Here is a 20535-nt window from a genome sequence, read left to right on the forward strand (position 1 = left end):
ACAGACCCTGGCGTGAAAAATAATGTGTGACCATTAGTTAGAAATAGCCATAATTTACAGACACCAGGGGGCAGAATTAAGGTTGCAAGGACACCGATAACCTGGTATTCCCAAGCAGAGGGCTATTTATGTTCAAACTCAAGCATGCTTTTAAATTTAAATATTTGAATGGTATCGAAGTTGTTGCAAACAACGTTCTGTTTGTGGAAACAAAATCATTTAAATGCTGGTGGAAGTGTGATTGTTCATTTGTTACAAATGTGAATTTAACTAAAAGCTAATTTTAATTAGTTTCAGCTAATGTTCAACACTTTATTGTTTGGGCATAAATTAGTCCAGTCTTCTAAGGGAAAAACATCAAACAAATCCTTTCTTGAAGGTTAGGCCTCTTTTTCTTACTTTCTTAACTGCAGAAAACACTGTAGATAACTGCAGCTTTTTATTTCCAACCTGACCTTCCACATTCTGAAACTAATTTGCCATACTGCTTCTCAAAGTCTGCTCAAGGACTTCCTTTAGCAGAATAATGTGGTTCTTATTAAGCACATCCTATAAGACCCAGGAGGATTGCATGCAAAGAAAATAAGACGGAAACACAGATGAATTTCCATCCTCCAGTCAGATATATGATATTGATGACCAGGATGCATACGAAGGATATTGTAAAGAAGACAAAGAAAAAGAATTAAAGCAAATGTCTGACAAATTGGCTGCCTTCAGATGCAAGGATAACAAGTGGTCTGTGCAGCTCAGTGGAGGACATGGAGGCATCAAGCCAAATTGTTATGTAGTCAACAAGTCTCTTTGAATCACATGGTTGTGTGTAACCTCTCTTTTAAATAAGGCCTCAATTTAAATTACATCATCATGCAAGACTTAAAAGCCGTGAAGTTCTGTGTGAAAGCTGATAGTTTTGCTGTACTCCAAATGTTCTTCACAGTTATGAATTTTATATTTTTACAGGAATAATGAGATATTCTGTTAAAGTGAGACTTCTTTCAAGTATTATTTCCCTATTTTTTAGTAGATGCACCAAATACAAATAATTGTGAAAATAGGAGCTTTAACATCAAATCAGTTTCTTCCTTAATTTTTTTCTATGAGGTGACAAAATAATTTCATGCTAGCATAATTTGATGGAGAAATGCACTGAAATAGCTTCAGTGTACTATAATCTCTATAATTTGTGATGTTCTCATTCCAATGTAGCTAAATATAGATTTCAGAGGTTTTACAAGGTTAATGAGGAATCTTTACCTTCTGTATGCAACTCGGTGCTCGGTGCATGTGTAATTTAGTGAATTGGCTCCAGAATTATCACTGCTTTTTAATTTCATTCTTCAACAATATGCAGAATTTGGGTAATCAAAACTGTAATATGATTTTCCTGTTAATCTGTTTTAAATCTGATATTTTCACCATGACTAATCCATGAAATTTGTCAACTTTGTCTGTGATTTACACAAGCTCTATTTATAAAAAGAAATTGTTTGAGTCCTAAGGCATGGAATATTATTTCCCAGCATGCTTTTAGTGACTTTTTCCTAACAAGTATAAACAAAATGTGCTCATTGACTATATTTTTATTTCAAGATCAGGAGGTAAAACATGAGGAATGTTGAAGAGTATATTCCCTGTAGCAGTGTATATTAGTCTTAAGCCATTAAGAAGAAAATAGCCTATCATATCAGAGTTGGTAAGGATGGTTGTGATCATAAAGTTTACCTAAAATAATTGGATAACTTGCTTGTAGATTAAAAGCATATGTGATTCTTGTATGTCTTTAGGCTGAGGCTTTAGAATTAATTGCTGTCAGCATAAACCAGACCAAACAAAAATAGATTTGCATCAATTCTTTGTAATGGGGGAAAAAGAAAAGCTTGAATGACAGTGAAGATAATTCTGTTTTGTATTTGGGGGGAAATGGCTACACAATGTTCACATACAGGAGTGCAATTTACTATATATGGGAAAGAAGAAAGGTCCTTTATGTAAATGTAATAACAGGCAAGTAATACCTTCAAAGGAAAGAAAAACAGTCTCTTGGGTACAGAAAGTTTGTCTGCTCCAGCTGTCCTCTCTCACTTCTTGGGGGAAGACATTTGGGGAAAGGCCAAAACAGATATTCACAAAGCATTATCCAGTTTTTAGCTCAGCACCATGTCTTAATCATCTTTTCCTGAGCTGCTCTGCTCCGTACCAAGCAGGTTTGAATGTGCAGCACACCCGTGCATGTAAATAAGTGCCACTGCCCGTGGGGGTGAGAACAGGATGACTCTGGGCTTCAGGAACAGCACAACTGCAGGTGGGGGAGGAGCAGCATCACCTCCTCTTCCAGCTGAGCAGGAACTGCTCAATGCCATGGCTGTCTCCACGTCTTTTCAAATTCCTGGTCATATGGCTTTGTGAAAGATCTCCAGAAATCATGCACATTGACATCACAGGGGGCCAGCTTGCTACAAGATCCATGGACTGGAGCCAGGTAGCACAAGCTTGGCCTGCCCTGAAGTCTGGTCTTTCCCCAGCAGGAATGGCTGTAGATTATTCCCATGTGCATCAAGTTACCAAAATACAGAGCAAAATGCTCTGTCAAGGTCCCTGTGGTGTGAAATGCCCCCTTTGTGGTCAGATCACAGAAGAGCTCCTGGCCATGTGGAGAAAGGGCAGCGTCCTCAGGTGTCTTCTGCTAATGCCACGGTGTTCTGATGTGATTGCCCAGGCCACGGCAGGGCAGCTCTGTGCCCTTAAGCTCCTGGTTGGCCTTCTTTCTGTCCTGCTTCCTTAAACACTCCTGTTCTTATAGGCCCAATTGCCTTTTAATCTGGTTTCTGAATGAAAACAGTCAGCTGCACCATGTAGAAATTATTATTTCACAATGTCCTAAGAGTCTAGAGGAAGTTTGGCCTCTGCTCCAGGCTGGAATCTGACCTCCGAATTACAACTTATTTCAGATTTGAAAAAGTATTTAGCCCAAAAGGATATTTTGCAGAGGGCAGGGAAGAATTTGGGGTAGATAGATGAATGTTTTATGCATGATGTTTTGCACTTCCCTAGCTAAAAAGCAATTGAACAAATTTTCTTTTAATTGCACATAGCAGAAAGTAGAAAATAAGTGGAATCTCAGTGGAATCTCAGCCTTTTAAAAGATATTTTTAAAATAGTAGAAGTGAAAAATAGATGTTTAAAGTCTGATTTAATATAATACCAGAAAATTGAGAAACCAAAATGATTTGTTGATCATCTTACTTTAATATCTCAATGTCTCCTTATAAATGCGACTGTTCCCTTCCGAGCCTTCAAACTTGTCTAATACTAGTGATGGATGCAATTTATAGATAACCAATGGGGCAACATAGATTCTGTTATTCTTTCTGGATATCCTAGATATTTGGAGCTAATGTTTTTATGTATATTATCCTAATATACACAGAATTGCTTGGGACACATTTGAAGCTGAATCAACCTATGAAAGCTCTTTGTTTAATCCATTTAGTGAATAATTCAGCAAAGACTCCTGTATTTTCTACATTTAGGTTCTTAAAATTATTGTCTTTATATTCCAAAGAATTCTGCCCTGCACGGTTAACATGACAAGTTTGTATAAGAAAAAATGCTCTCCTGTGTAAATTAGGTCTGGAGAATTTGCTTAAATATTTTTGCTTATGAAAGTTGTACAGCAAGGCCTTTTCCTCAGGCATACATTTATCAGCTGAAATCTTGATTGTTTTGCCTGTATTATGTCACTCACGTCTGGCAAGAACAGCATCCTGCTGTTTGTGAAGCTGACCTCCTGCTGCTGCTTAGCCACTTGTAGGATTCTATCCCAATTCTTCTAATCCACTCTGTTTCAATAGCACCATATTTGGGCTCCTTCACAGATTCTTTTGCTGCTCTGTTTGGGATGCTCTATGAGCTGAATTAGAATTTTAATGTTCCGTTCAAAACAGAAGGAACCTTTTTGTTGAATGAGAATATAAGGAATAATCTCCTCCAGTCCCTTGGACAGAATTTCTACACATGCACTGTATTATTTTCCTTCAAATGTTTGTCCAGAAATTTGGGGCACTATTTCAATATATTGGTTTACTTTGTGTAAATCAGATCCAATTTGAGGTTTAATGTTGCAATAAGGCCTGCTACCATCTTAAATTGTTTCTTTCCTGTTGTAACTCCTCATTCAGAGTTCAGTGCTCCTTGTTTCCATTATGTCAAGGGTTTACTGAAATCTTTTCAAGCTCCTTGTGCAAGTCAGGCCTAATTAAAGCAGAGAACTGAAAGGACTCCAAAAATGGTGTTAGAAACGACACCAAAGCACAAAGTGCACTGTAGGTCTTTTTGCCATACTTTCAAGAAGTCAGGAAAGATTTTCATATGTGTTTTTCCAGTAGCTATTTTCTGATCCCCACATGAAACAAGGTTTAGAGAAAACAACTTAAAGCATTATTGGTATATGTATATGTATGCATATATATATATGGGGTGTGTATATATATATATAGGGAGTATTTATGTATATGTGGTCTGTCCCTTTATTTCACACCTAAGCTTATTAACTCAGCTGGATCTATTTGTGGTCAATATAGCAACTGAAAAAAGTAGGATAGTAGAACATGATCCTTTTTAATGCTGAGCTCCTGGGCTTGTACTTGCTTTAAGAATTATTCTTTAGAGAATGGGATCTAGTTTACTGAAGAATAAACATGTGGTTACATGATAATGCTAATTTTATTCTTTGAACAAGTTCCTTGGATATAATGTAATATTGCATGAGTCTCTCTTGTACAATTTGAAAAACCTGCAGTGCAGTATATAGAGCTTACCTAAGTGTTTAAAGAGAAAAAAGATATTATCAAGGTGAAACATATTTCAACAATTTCATAAATTGTCTCTCACTTGTACCAAACTTCCCTCTCTGGAAAATTCATTTTAGAGCATGTACCATGTAGCTTTCTGCAGTCCAAAGTTCCCTCTCAGCTGGATCATCATCAGAAGGCAGCTGGTGCCAAGACCTGCTGGGAAACCCTGTGAATGGGGTCAGGGATGTGGATGGAAACTGGAGAACACAACAGCTACAGCAGTTTGATATTATGATAAACTTTACAGCTAGAAATGGAACAGAGAAGATAATGAAGAAAACAGGGGAGAGAAAGAGACTTCAGAAAGAGGTGATGAAACAGGGATAGAGGCAATGAAGTATGGGAGGAAGCAGAGGAAACAGTACTGAAGAAAAGAAGTGGGATAATGTATTATTTGGTCTCCTTTCTTGCATTTAGCAAATAAAGTACATATATCTTTTGTTCACAAATGTGTTAACATTTCTAATGATAGCAACATAGAAGAAAGATGTTTAACAGCTTTTATCAAGGGATTTAGTCTGTGGAATCCAAAATGAAGAGGTTTGTAAGTGATCCCTCCATGCAGTATCAGTGCAAGGATTTGTGGTTCAGCTGCTCCTTCTCTGTTTGTACTTTAAAATTAATTGAAAGCCTCATTGTTTTGTTTAAACTGTGAAAGCTTCCAAGGTCAATGAGTGAGGTAATTGACCTGCCTGTTGTAGGACAAAAATATGTATGTTAAATTGCATAATTAGTTTTAATTACATAATTATGGTGTTTAATATGGGGGGGGGTCAAAGGTTACTATTACATTTAGAAGTCATGACAAGAAACACAAAAATAAGCAACATGGTTTAATTCTGTGTTTCTTTGGGTTTAAAAAAAGGGTCCACTGTGATCTATCTTTGACCTTGGATATTTGATGATTATAGCAAATAATATACTGCTGTTACCCTTTTTGGAATCATAGAGACACCTTTGTAAATGACTAAGTGACTTTACCAAAGACTTCATTTAGGTTCAGAGTACACAAAAGTTAATCAATGGTGGGAACTCAACTGACAGCAATTTAATCTGATTGGGTAAGGTAATTACATGATTACCAGGAGTGTTTATATATGGACAAGGATATTTTTATTGGAAAAAATCCTAATTGCTTTCTTACTGAGAAGAGAAAAAACCAAACAAATTTGTTGTTGCAGGTTAAGAGGACATCCTTCGTTCCTTGAAATAGCTCCTTTTCATATTTTAGTGACAAAATGAACGCATAATTCTTTGCAAATTTGCACTGGTATTATGTTAGGAGTTCCTCTGTTTCTGAACTTGAAATAATGCCATCAATATCTTGTTTAATTTAAGCAGCTCGTTGCTTATACATCAATTGTGTGATAGCCTAGAGATGTCATGATGCTTGTAATTAATTATCTCTTTTACCATGTGTAAACACTGTTGCTTAAATACAGGTTGATTTCACCAAACTTAAACCTAAAGATCCATTATACTAATGGAAATTTCTGGGAAGGAGGACAGTATTTGTTTTTCCATTATGGTAAAAGAAAAAGAGAAAAGAAGGCACCATGTAAAAGATAGATGGATAAAAGATGGTGTTCCTAAATACTGGAAGAAAAGGTATCATTCAAGTTCTCTGAATGGTCCTTTAGAAAATGCTCTTTCTATTGACAGAAGGGAGTGTTGGGAGATGTATCTTCATTAACAAAACTTTAACCTCTGTGCTTACCTCCTGAAGAGCACTGCAGAGTAGAATCCCAGTTGGTTGATAAATACTGGCTGGTCCCAAAATCTGATTAAGGAATGGGCTGGGCCTGGCCCTGGAACTTTGTAGGGTTGTGTCTAGATCTAGATGCCAAAAAAATATATATTGACACTTATAACAGTAACTTCATATCACACTGGTAACTTTTGAACATATTCTGCAAGTGCAAATGGGATGCAGTCTTCTCAAGACTGACTTCAAGGAACTGAAAAGTTAATGAACTAAATGTTAAATAGGAAATAAATGAATTTTTGAAATTAAATATATGATGATGGAAAGACGTTCTGTGATATATTCCATGTTATAAAAATTACATGTTCTCCCTTTTGCTAATTTTTCCCTTATAAGTGATTTAGAAAATATTACAATTTTGAATTGTTTTTCTAAACCAGATGATCCAGTCACTGTTGGAGGCACATAGCCACGGCAAAATCTCATGCTGTACATTGATCACCTGTCCAACCTTTGCCTAGAGTGTGATCCCCAGTTCCTTCAAGAGATCCATCTTTACCTGTCTATAAAGAAGAAGAGGAGGAGGGAGACATCTGGGATATTCAAGTATCAAAGTATAACACCAGAGCAGGTTGAATCTTGATTTATATTATTCTCTATATGTGTTGCTAGTTTTGACTTGGATATTTGGCTGGATATTTTTTCAGTGATTGTATAGTATGGGTGGAAGCTGCTCCAGTGTTAAAGTGATTTTGTTTGGACTGGTCAGTTGCTGAAACTGCACATGTATTTTCATAGTTCTGTGGTGTGAAATTGAATCCAAATTCACTCTGCTATTGAGGAAGTTGACTGAGACTGAGCATGCCTGGAGTCTGTACCTCTCCCTTGAATATGTGCTGACCACAGAGACTAAAATGTGGCAGCTTCTTTAAACTTATTCCGTGTACTCTAGCTGGACCGTTCCTTATTTAGCACACAACCAAATCCAGGTCCCCAGCCAGCGCAATCATGTTCATTCACTTGTTAAACTTTCTTCTTACTCTTCCTCTTCCCTTTGCAGGAGAACTTTGATATCCCCAAAAAGCCAAGGTTTCACTTACTGTCCTAAGGACTGCCCCTTTAGGAGTGTAGCACAGCCCACACACAAACCTGGAATATGTCCAACTTGTTCTTTGAGCAGAATGTGAACCCCTGACCTCCCGGGCCTCCGGCAAGAGTGCTGCCTACTGAGCCACCAATACCCAGGCCATCAATAAGTTTTAAATGCCAGTTGCAGACTTCACAGAGATAATGACTTCAGTGTGTAAAGGTTTTGTTGTGGAGGCTGCAGTCTCACACATGGCGTGACAGAGTAAATATGCTAAAACCATAGAGAGCCCTTGCATAACTCGCCTTGATATAACAGTTTTTTTAATATGTTTCAAGGCACGGAATATTATTTAAAGGGACCCTGTTATGTAGGCTTAGGCCCAAAATGAAGCTATTATGAAAAGAATGTTTAGCAAAACCAGAAATATGTCCATGAAATTGTTGGAGTGGGAATTTCAGGGTAACCTCGCTTGGATTTAAAGTCGCCTGCATGACATTGCACTGTTGTTCTAGGGAATGAGAAACAGCAAATGAAAATACTGTTAAGTGAGAATCAGAAACTGAGCAGAATAAAGATGTTAGAAGGCTATTACTATTTTTATAACTTCTAAAAAATCTTACCTCATCCTGACAAGGAGATGAAAAAATAACTTCCAATTTAGTGGTTCCAAACAGCATTATTGACACAGGTAAAACCATGTATTTTCATTTTAATAGTATTTTTAACCTGATCACAAGTAAATTCTTGTATTTCAAGTATTATAAAGGAAAGTGAATATGAAATAAGCTTTCAGATTTTGACACATTTCAGTTTTATTGATGTTTCCTATTTAAAATTTAGCACTAAAAGTATACAAGAGATATGTTGATGTTTGCAAACTAAGTCTTATTTATGGACTTGGATCAGGAAGGAAAACATGGCCAGATTCAAGCTAAGATTTAGATTGTTGATAGAATCTCAGGTAAATTGCAGGAACCTTCTATGGAGTACAGGCCAGGAACCCAGAACTCCTTTTCCCAGCTGAGTGCCCAAATCACTAGGCTACAGACTCTTGCTCCCTCTTGTGTTCTTTCTCCAGCCCAATGAATCTTGAATTATTTTCTGTACAATGAGAGAGCTTCAGTGGTAGAACTTTGATGTCTCCCTCTCCTTGCCCCCAGCATTTACTGCAGCCTTTGGCCAACTGATGGAATGTTCTGCTGAAGGACATTGCTGGGTCTGAGGCTGAAGAAGGAATGGGATGTGGGGATTTGGCTTCTGGGATGAGCAGAGCTGCTGCCAGGCTGGGAATGACTGGTGCTCATGTGTTGTTTTAGAAAGAAATAGCACCAGAAGGATTTGTAGGGAGCCCACCTGGTTGGTGTTTATTAGGCTGGCTTTGAGAGTACCTGGTGGGTCCAACTCCTCAGAGCAGCTGTGCAGCTCCCCACAGGATTGGGCAGAAGCTGAGCCATGAGAAGAAGCACCCTGGTTGAGCAGGTAAACTCTGGCCCTGCACAGAGATCCAACTTCTGGGTCTGGCCTGTATTACCATCAAAGCCTTTATTGCCACCAGAAACATCTCCAGGATGGGGTATGAGCATCTCTGGGTAGGAACATCTCCAGGATCATAATTTTGGCTACACATGTCTAAATTCTTCTCACTACCCATTTTGAATTCCTACATTTTTAGGCTTTTAATTAGTTTAATTTAGCAGCTCTTTTGAATGTAGAACTGAGAGATTTCATCAACCTGTTTTTCAAACAAAAGTTAAGTTTTAAAGAATGTGTTATAATTAGGCAAGATGACAAGAAGAATTTGTGATTCGAAAGTGCATCAACAGTTATGAACCAGAGACAAACAGTGTGTTTTGAAGCTTAAAAAGTGAAATTGCTTTGAACACATCAGTGCTGTTCAGGTAGTACTGTAGAGCAGTGTGTATTAGATCTGAACTTAGGAATGGCCAACTAAATTGACTGCATCACAGTTATAAGACAAAAGTTTGTCAAAATTGCTGACAATTTCTAGGCTCTTTTTTTTTCCCCATATATATGTTTTTATGAAGTCCTGCAGTGCAGGCCCTTATTCATGCAAATGTATTTATCTGCATCAGTGGAATTATTCTGGTGAATAAGTCAATGTTCAAGATCAACTAGGATGAGTCTGGTTTTCTTCTTAATAGAAATGCTAATTTTAGAGATGACATCTGTGCATTATTTTTTGTCTGAAGACCTACAGACAGTACAAAATTGAAACTGTAGATTTCCTTGGCAGTTTTTCTATGATTGTTTCTACTTGTTTAAAACACTGGAGAAATAATGTGATTCCTTACACATTACTTTCTTGGTAGTAGATGTATCACCTAGTTTGGCATCCAAATGCCAAATTTCTGCTTTGTAATATGGTGAACTGGGGGTGGTGGAGGTGGGAATAGAAACTTCTATTCATGACAGGTGGTTGGTTTTAAAGACAAGTCTTTTTCTGCCATGCTAGTATCTATTTTCATTGCAAGGGAATTTTTTAGGTAGTAGGAGAGCACTGAAGTAGGAAGGATGCAGCCTGTACCCAGTTGTTTGTGGTTTAGCTGCAGTTCCTTTGGCAGCACTTCTGGTTCCACACACAGGACATTCACTGTCCCATAATCTGGCTTTAACAGGGCTACCATTTGTTCAGTATAACATTAATGTCTTTCCTTTCCCAGTGAACAGAAGTTAAATTGATAAAGACTGTAATAATATTAATAATTCCGTGTGTATTGGTGCAGGGAACTGCTTAGCATGGTGGTGAATTAATTGCTTTAAAGTGGGTGTGAGTTGGTGTGTTAAAGGGGGTCTTTAGGTACCATGGTTATGAATTTGGGATAAATAGCTAAAAAACACTCTGTAGTAACCTACATGATGACAGAGACAGGTAGAGAGGACTGGATGAAACTTAGATTGGGAAAATTGAGAAGGAGAAAGCTATGAGTTGGTGGAGTGGTAAATTTGAGAGGTGAGTCTTAAAAAATGAATAAATTTTGTACAACTATGGATAAACTATATTACATGACTTTGGTTGACTTTCAGTCATTGAAGTTTGGGAATCCCTGCATAAGGCAGTTACAATAACTAAATGTTGTGCTCAGTAAGCATCTTGATGAAGGCAATAGTCAAATACGGGATCAGCTATAGAAGAACAAGCTAAGAAAAACAGACTTGTAGTTCAAATCACATGAAAATTGCTATTTCATTTGGGAACAGCATACTTCCAAGATTATAGATTGGAAGGGTAAAAGTAAATCACTGTAAATATGACTCATATGTCAGTGAAAGCCCACATTAAAGACCTTATCCTCCCAGCTATAAAAATAGTCAAATTAATTCTGAGTTAGGTAGAAAAAAGAGTAGTGTGAATGCTGTTGTGTTTTCCCTTGATCAATTTTACATGAAAACATTTTTAATTTTATTGCAGATTTTGTTATTTTTACTTTATAGGAGAGGTTGATTTGTGTATGATTAGTAGCAATGATTTCTCAGTCTTAAATCACTTGATATGTTGAGGAGGAAAAGATCTCATGGCACGGTGTTGCTGTCCTCTTTTTAGTGTTGCCACAAAGGAAGAAGATTGTGTACAAATGTCTGAAATTTTTTACATCTACTCTTGGAAATACTAAAGCTAATAGGGATTTTTCCAACTTAACAGAGTTTTTGATAGAAATTACTGCTTTATCAAACCTGAAACCTCTCTTATGTCAAGGGTAGTTTTAAAACAAATTCCTTTAGAAAGCTTTAATTTCAAATAGCAAATAATAATTTATTGGAAATGGAACTGCTCAGAAAGAAACCTTGAGAGAAATCTGCATTACAATACCCAGAGCCTAATAGTTAGGCATTATCCTTTAAGACATGCGACTTTGGTTCAATTTCCTTTTCTGAATCCAGCTGAATAGAGACTTAAATCCAGCTGAATATCTAATGCATCCAAGGCAACTGTCTTTACCACTGGACTATTGTCTGTAATAGGTTGGGTATCTCTGCTTTTGTGAAAAATGTGAAAGGATTTGTCCTAATACTAACACGACCTTTCTGAAATCTTCAGAATTCTTACAGGCTGGGAAAGAACCTTTGTGCTTAGCTTTATTCATAACCCTCAGGCTCTGAAGGAATGCCTGTAATAATCATTATTTGATATATTCATACCAGGCAACATTTGTTAATCTGGACTCTAAACTAAATTTCAATCTCAGACTCTGTATAGAACTGTCTTTCCATGCCTCTGGTTATTCCTGTCAGCTGTCTTGGGTTTTCTGGTTTTCCTATATCCATTTTTTTAACAGCTCAACGAAATCTGCCTGAAAGTAGTACTTGGGTTATAACAAGGAATTTAACACCATTTTCCAATACAGCCTTCTGTGTTCTTTGCACACTCAACTTTATTATGGTAAGATAACTCTGTGATCACTGCTGAAGACACTTCTGGTTGAAATATCCACTTAACGAAAGAAAAAAAAATTTCCAAAACATGTTGAAAGTAATTTGATGGTGGTTAGGACATTGTTTTGGAGTCTGCAGTTGTGATGGATTCCATGAAACCAGAGGAATCAGGACTGTTTCGTGGCCTGTCAGCGTGTCGGTATTCTTCTGAGATTACCAAAAGGGATCAGTTACCTTGGTAATGCGTCCACCAATATTTATTGTGTCTATTTCTTTACACAGGCTAGCAAACATTCATCAAGTGGAAGTGTTGGTCATGATCAACTTGAGCTGAATTTAAATTGATGACCTAAAGGTTAAAGTATCTGTATCCCATTACCTCTGCCTTGGACTGTCCAGTTTCCCTACAACTGGGTTTAAAACCACTTTTAGTTTATCAGTATCTTTGGAGGAAGAACACTCTTTAGAAGTGCTGATCTGACAAATACCGTGGATGTCCTGTTAGAAAGAACCCAAACCAATCAATCTGACTTTTGCAGCTTGTCAATACTTTCTGAAGAAGGTTCTGAAAAAGTATTCAGATGCTGGGCTAGTAACTTCACCAGCCTGTAAGATAGCTTTAATCTAGTCATATGGGAACATAATGCAGTGTAGCAGCCCAGTGAAACATGAAACTATGAGAACAGCTGAATAAATTTAAACACATTTTTGAACATTCTAACCTTTGTCATAAAAATCTGATCATGTAGAAGAAAAACTAACTCTTGCTTTTGGTTTTGTTATTTTGTACAGTAGTTGAGAAGACAACATTTCTTGTGGCTGCTGACTTGAAAGCAGTGACAATTTCTAGAACTACTTTTTGCCCCATATGAAGTTTATTCTTTCTCACTCATTAAGGAATGAATCTGGTTTCTGTTTTATTCAATACTGTATATACATCTCACCCATAAATATTTAAACTGAGTAAATATAGAATCTTAAACATGGAATATGCTTTCATTCTAAACTGGTGGCTGTGGGGGAAGGTAAAAATATTTTATTCAAAGACCAGTGGTTCCTTTGGATGAAGGAAAAAAAAAAAAAGTGTTTTGTGCTTGCTGTAGGGCAGCGAACTTTTTACCAGATTATACCTTTATTGTTATAAAGTTCAGACTATAAAGGGTCTGTAGGAAAGGGTTTGCAGATACTCACTTCAAAAACACATGGCTAGTATTCAGCCCCTGTATCTGGGGCTAATTTAATTCTTCTTCTCCATTCAAAGTGCCTCTCTCCTGTCTACAAATGCAGAACAGATTCCCGGGTAATTTTCTTTCTTGGAAGTACCGTCATTTTATTCCTAACTGGGAATAGCATGAAATGGAAATACATTTATGACTCTACTTAAAAACAAACACCAAAGAAAATAAAAGCAGGGATAATATGAAAGATAGTTCCATAACAAATTGATGCAGAAAAATGCAGAAATTTGAAGCATATTGAAAAAACTCCACATTTTCAGCGGGAAGATTTCCTTTAGCAAACTGATTTTTGGAAACAGTATAATGTGGCATACCTAGAGTAGTTAATAAATTTTGGCCAAACTGGTGATGCCAATTCATGGTTTTAATTTGATCCAGCAAGCAAAGTCCAATACATGTCTGGGTATGCAGCAGGCCTAGATGCTATTCTAAAGACACAATGAAGAGGGTTGCAAAAGTAGAGTTTTATTAAACTGAATACAATGAACAGTGGATATTTGTGCTTTAGACTGTTATGACTGTGTCACTCCTACATGCATTACCCACTCTTCTTTCATATATATTGTACAGTCAGAAGTGCTGAGGGATATCAAGGTTGCATCCTGAATCCTGCTGAGATTTTCTTGGAAAAAGTAATGCTCTTTGTTGTGTTTTGGAGTCTGAGGTTCAAGCTGTTGCTTGTGTAGGTGGCAAAGTGGTGGACCAGCCTCTTCCATAAAGTCTGAATCCTTTCCTGGGTAATATATTTTTGAAATGCAAAATAAACTTTGATTATAAAAGGTGACAAACAAACTTACAAATGTAGGACTGTGTTTACCAAGCAAAATCAGATCAAGCCTCAAAACAGAAACACAAAGTAGATAATATTTTATTATGCATTATAAATACGTAATTAGCTGATCAGTGTGAATCTTCTTTGGCGGTTTTGATGAGGTGACAGAATTGATTTTAAAGGGGAGAAAAAAAATCCACCCATTAATTTATTTTTATGTGTAGACCAAGTACCTCAACTGGACAAGTAGGAAAGATTGTTTTACTAAATTTAGTATTCCTTCCAATTTTTCTTACTTTCAGTTTGATTTTTTTTTTTTTCATGTGAAACAGGAACAGGAGGTTAAACAATATTTTCAACAAGATTCAGTGTCTCTTAGTGACCTTTTTATGTTAAACCTATATTTATGGAGCACAAAGGCAAGAGTTTTTTTTTATTTCTAAAAGGCAGATTGGGATATATTAGTTTTGCCTACTGTAATTAGCATAATAAAGACTTTTTTTGATGTAGAGTTTTTTAAACAGCTTGGTTTGGAGCTGCCCTGTCAAGGTCTGCTGGCTGAAGTGTTACAGTAATGAATCCTCAATTCAAAGATGATTTCTTAGGAGTGTGGCTTTGTTCTTCTGTGCAGACTGACAGATACAGAGAGGACAAAACCTTTTTTTGGTCTTAGATCAATACTGTCATGAACATGCAAATACTTGTGTATGTTACCACAGCTCCCATAGAAGCACCATTCATATGTTGGGTTTTTTCTCCCACTTTGATTATCTGTACTGGCCCACAAATTCAGTCTGTGTTGGCACAGAGCCCTGGAAAATCAAGGCAGACAGAAACTGTCCTCTCATATCTCTCTGTGCTTTTATTTTCCAACTCTTCAAACCATACTTCTGCTGAAATTCTCCCCTTCAGCTTTGTGGTTACTCTAAGTACTTCATTTTACTAAATTTGTTAAGTGAATTTAGACTTCTGAGCTCCAAGTACCATTTTCACATGAACGTAAACTTTTTTTTTCCTCTTTGTGGGCATCTTAACTCTGCTGTGCAGAATGAAGTACAGTCCCTTTCTCTGTAGTTGTAATGTACTTCATCAGTTTCCAAAAGACAATAACTTGCTTTATTCCCATTTTATAAGGATTAATTATACTCAGAAAAAGCTCTCAAATAGCAAACAGAAAAGGAAACCAGATGTTGCAGAGTTACTTAACCAGTGTTATTTGCAGACAAATATTTAAGCTATGTGATTTAATTTTTTGTGGAACCTTTAGAAGCTGGCTAGTGAGTGAATAAAACATCCACAGTGTATGTGAAAACATATTTTACCTGATAGTATCATTTTTTTCACCTATTACAGGTAAATACTTTTTCAGTTCTTGGCAAGAAATTTGCAAAAGTATTTGATTAGAACAGGAACAATCCCCAAGGCATATTGTGTATAGAGTCATAATTTATAAATAGGCTTTTGTTGCATAAAGTGCAGTTGTGCATTTCCAACAGTCTCAGTTTTCTGTGCACTGTTGAAATGGAGACGTGATAAACCTTTGTGCAAATTTGTTTTTCTTAGAGATGCAGAATCAAATAATGAATCTTTAGAACAAGCAAATGAATTCATCATCTGAACACAAATATTTATCTATGTTTCAATGAGACCAAGCTTCACTTCTGGAAATGGTGTTTAGCAAAACAGATGAGGGCAATTTTTCTTATAGCAATGCTTTGTATAGGCAGTTAAAGGCATATTTAAAATGTGGCACATGTTCCTAAAACTGATCTGTTTTAACTAATTTTCATGTTGTTTAGTACCTGTACAATTTGTAAGACATTGTTCTAAAATACAGAAACTTCCTGTTCTAGACTTCATAGGCCAAACAAAAATATCACTTTCTATTTTCTTTTTCATAGTTTCTACACTCTTAACATCCAAGTAATCCTGAACTGTGCTGTCTTTCCAAATTTGTCTTCTAGTTTTCCTCTTGGGTACTGAGAGCTTTTTGTCTGCCAAACCCTCCTGTCAAAGACAATCAGCCTCATGTCATTAAGAGAAATTTTCTAAATGAAAAATGTTCCAATATCCCAGTTACTAATATCTCAACACATGCATGGATATGCCTCATACTCCACTTTGTCTTCCTAATTTGAGGAAGCACCTTATCCCTACTTTCTATTCAGGATTTCAGTCTTCTTTCTTAGATCCTCTAGTGACTCTTCATTCTCTTATCTCCTTTCCCTTTACATCCTTTTCCAGCTGCAATATTCCTTCCAGGGTTTCAGGCTCATTTGATTTCTTTTCAATTCAGTCTCTTTTCCCTTCTTTCCTCATTAGTAACCTGCAGGCTCTTCAAAACCTCTTTTTCCTAACTTAAAACCTCACTTTCCCATGTTACATCATTTCTCCTGCCTCTTCAGCCTTTTCCTACTGATCTTTCGTGACCACAACTTCTGCCACAGTTTTGTTACAGAAACTTCCACTGTTCTCTTCTGCTCTTACAATTTCCTGTTATTTGGTCTGTGAAAGTGCTCAGCTTGATGGACTTTGAGCTGAACATAATCAGAAGGAAAAAAGTATGTAGTTTCTGTCATCAGAGATAATAATAATCTGTTCCTATTTTTAAAATACCATTTCCTGTTTATGGAAACCCATTATTGCTGACAGGTTATTGCAAAGAGGCGTCATTCTTAAATATGCATCCATTTTTAAGAAGTTTCTGCTTTTTTTTTTTTTTTTTTTTTTCACTCTATGCAAGATTGTTTTCTTTATGTAACTATTTCCCTTGGCTAAATGTAATTTTCAGGATGCGCTGATAAATGTTTAATGGTTCTTGTAAAACTCTTACATTGTCAGTCTCAAAGTTTAGTGAAACACCAATGTTTTCATTTGATCCCAGCACTGAGGAATGTCCAGCTTTCATCACAACAGGGTTGTTTAATGCTGTAGAAGTCTAAATACTCTGCCCTTGGGAGATACCTCACTGTCACCTGCTCCTAAATTGAAAATTATGTGTTCAGCCAAAGGTTGCAGGGGAGGGTTTTAAGAATCTTTCTTTTTCTTTACCAGACGTCTTTGATATGGGACAAAATCCCTTAAATGTGAAATAAATCAAAGCCTGAGAAGCTATTAAAAAACCCTTTAGTTTAAATATATGCAGTTCTAGATAACAAAAAAAAAAATGTTCCATCCTGCCCTCGTTCTTTCTTTCTCTATTCAAGATGTGTAGATTTTCAGACAGTTCTATTGGCTACATCATGAGCTTCTAATCACTAGCACTTTTGTTGATGAATAAAATGTAGTGCTAGATAAATTTATTTAGAACACATTCTCAGTGAAAATATTTAGAAATATTTATCTTGAACAAGAGGTGTAACCATCAAAGTCAGTAAGTTAATGTAATTCAGCATAAAATATTATCAGAGCTGAATCTTTCCTAAACAATTAACAGAATCAGTTTAATTTATGATGTCAGAAACCCCTTAAAACTGTATAGTGCAAATACAGCCTTGATTTACTTGTGCATAAATAAGAACTGTTGTCATGTTCACCAAGGTGCATTTGGCTTATGCCTAAACAATAACTTTTTTTTTTAAATAATGCCCTGTTTATATTGAAGAAACATAAGATGTAGGGCCAAATCAGATTTTGTTAGAAAGAAATTAAGGAATGCATAAATAAATGTATTAGAACCTAGTTGAACAATATTGTTTTGAATTCTGTAGGCTTTTTTTTTTAAATAATGGTTGAGATTAAGAGCAGGTAAACTCTTCCAGAAGATATGGCTCCATAGGATGGAAAAGGAGCATAAGGCAAATGTTACAGAACTAGTGAAAAATTTTGCAGAGAACAAGAGACGGAAAGGAGGAAAGAGGTGTTGAAGTGTTTTAAAATTTTCCTAGTTCTTGTACAACCAAGACATCCCAAAATAAAAACCCTACAGAAAGTTCATGCAAGCCTGAGGTATATTGTAACTCTGAAATCTTAATCTGTGCATTTTAAAACAGAAAATATATTGGAATATTCTGCCTAGAATCTATAAATCTTAATACAGAAAATATCTTGGAATATTCTGCCTATGGAATAACAAGAGTTTGTTATCTGGGCTCAGAGTTTTCCCATTGGTACAGAACTCTGATTTTTCTGTCTTCCTAATCTGATGGCAGTACGTCCTTTTGGCTGGGGAACATTTATCTTTTTAGTAAATATCTGTAAACAGTTTTTCTGCTTTTCTTCCCCCAATTTTTTTTTTTTCACTTCTAACACTATAAGTACTTCATTGCTTAGACTTTGTTTTTAAGAGAAGAAGTAATTCTGATGTCAGTAGATGCTACCATGCTGGTACAGGGCTGGGCATTATTGGTGGCCTTTTTATGCAGCATCAGACATATAAATCTTGGGCATCTCTTCCTGATACTAGAAAAATGCCAATTAAAGAGGTGATGATTGGGGAAGACTTAATTAACAGAGGTCTCATCATGGAACTAAGATAGATAGACTATAGATTTATTTCCTCCCCTTCAGGTTGCAGACACGGATATAAAACATAAATTGTCACAAGGTGAAAAGTGATTTACAGAGGGAGTTGTGTGTCCAGGCTGAGAATATCCATGGATTTGATAGCCACAGCAGAAGGTAATACTCTGTAATTCTGGACAGAACTAAGGGCATTCTTATGTGCCTAGTTAACAGAGCTGCTGTGGATACATGTCTTCTAACAGGAGGTATAAGGAAAAAATCCTCTTTAAGGGATTTTTACCTTAGTCTTGATCAAGTATTTGCTACAGGGGCTCACCAATGAGAAAGTAGCAGAAAAATATATCTAACTCATCCCATGTTCAAAATACTAGTCAGATAATGAGCAAAGAGGTATAACTTGATATTGTCTTCATATATTATGAATTTTAAAAATTAATTATTTTATTAATTTAAAAAATTAATGATAAAATATATGTGACATCTGTTCCTGTGAGTACTGGGGACTTTACTTACAAAATTAGCAGGTTTTAGATGATTTTGTGCTACATTGCTTTTTAAATAAAACAAGTGTCACCACTTGTTTTCTATATAATGAAATGACCACCTAGAGGTAATTTCATTATATAGAATATGTAAAAATATATTTATCTATGATCCTGACAGTGTAGGGCCATGGGTCGGAGTATGCAAGTAAGGACTGTGTGTTTGCGTGTGCAGTGGGCAGGCTGGTGTGTGTTTGTGTGTACACAAACATGTTCCTTTGTGTACACGTGCCAATTCTACAAGCTTGGACAACACCGTGCAAGGAGCTGTCAGAACTCGTTTCCAGGTTCCAATCCTGTTTACAGCCTCTGGGCATTATTTTAATGTAAATAACAAATGTGGCAGGGAAGGCCAAGATTTCCACTAGGGTTTCTTATTTAGGGCATTTTCACACTGCTTTATAATATTGTAAATTTATTCCTGTGATGGACAGCACTGGACAGGACATGGCTGACGTGTCAGCTTCCAGTTTGACGACTCTTGTTTGATTGAATTGGGCTTTCTATAAGTCTAACCCAAAGCTTGCCCTGTAGTGATTTTAGTCAGATGTTCAGACATCCCAGTATTTAATACCTTTTTTTCCTAGTTTGTTTTGACTGTATTTTTATATTTTTTTTTTCTGGTTTTTGCTTTCTGTTATTGGTGCAAGACAGAACTTCAGCACCTCCCCTTATCCTCATATTGAAAGATTTACTATTCCTATAGAGAACTTAGAGTTGGTTTATACATATACACCAATTTAAGAAATTCTCTGATCACTGAAGCCTTGCATGTTCCAGACAATATTCAACTCCTCACAACCCAACATACAAAATTTCAAGCAACATTTTCAGTAATGAGTATTTAGTCAATACAGAATGATAAGAAATGTTTCATCGGTCAGACTTTAGCCTTTGCATATCTTAAATAAAATAGTTAATAAAAAGTGAATCTTGCTGATACCTGAAAGAAGCTTCATTTTATATGACCTTTTCCTCCACTGTACATAAGATTTGATACCAGCCTGTTACAAGATTCCTGATATTGCACATCTTTTAATCAAGAAATATGAATGGAGATTTTAAAGGGCTCTCTAGAGTAACTGTTTCATCAATTAATTAGAATTTATCACCAATTAAAAACTTGATTTATAATTGTTACTTAATGTTTATAAATGTATTTGGTATAAAATGCCTATGCATGAAATGCATGTATATTTATTTAACATTGCGTCTACATTTAGATTACATTTATTTTAAGATTCAGGAGTAATACAGAGTAATTGTTTTTTCTTTCAACCAGAAAAAGATGTAAATTGAAGGTGGCAGAGGTTGCCAAATTCCTTAGTTACACTTATTTACTAAATGCATTCCCAATATGATTTAAGAATATGATAGTTATAAAAAAATAGTATTTGGCAACTTTAAATTTGCATGAGACCAGGAATGATTATTGTAGCACTGAAACAATGCCAATCACAGAGCCATCGAAGTGCT

At 36.1% G+C, this 20535-nt stretch overlaps 1 protein-coding gene across 18 annotated transcripts in view; it reads left to right on the forward strand.

Moving 5' to 3' along the window:
* Window positions 1-20535, forward strand: part of ERC2 (ELKS/RAB6-interacting/CAST family member 2) — a 413687-nt gene that overhangs the window by 348250 nt on the left and 44902 nt on the right. For 17 of the 18 annotated variants that reach the window (XR_014958159.1, XR_014958156.1, XR_002465646.4 and 14 more), the window contains one exon: window positions 7002-7192. The exons of the other annotated variant lie outside the window; for it this stretch is intronic. The gene's annotated coding sequence lies outside the window, so the exon portion shown is untranslated. The remainder of the gene's footprint in view (window positions 1-7001; window positions 7193-20535) is intronic. 18 annotated transcript variants of the gene reach the window in all.

Source organism: Lonchura striata, chromosome 12 (assembly GCF_050655825.1).
Source record: "Lonchura striata isolate lonStrDom1 chromosome 12, ASM5065582v1, whole genome shotgun sequence".
NCBI classification, from domain to species: Eukaryota; Metazoa; Chordata; class Aves; order Passeriformes; family Estrildidae; genus Lonchura; species Lonchura striata.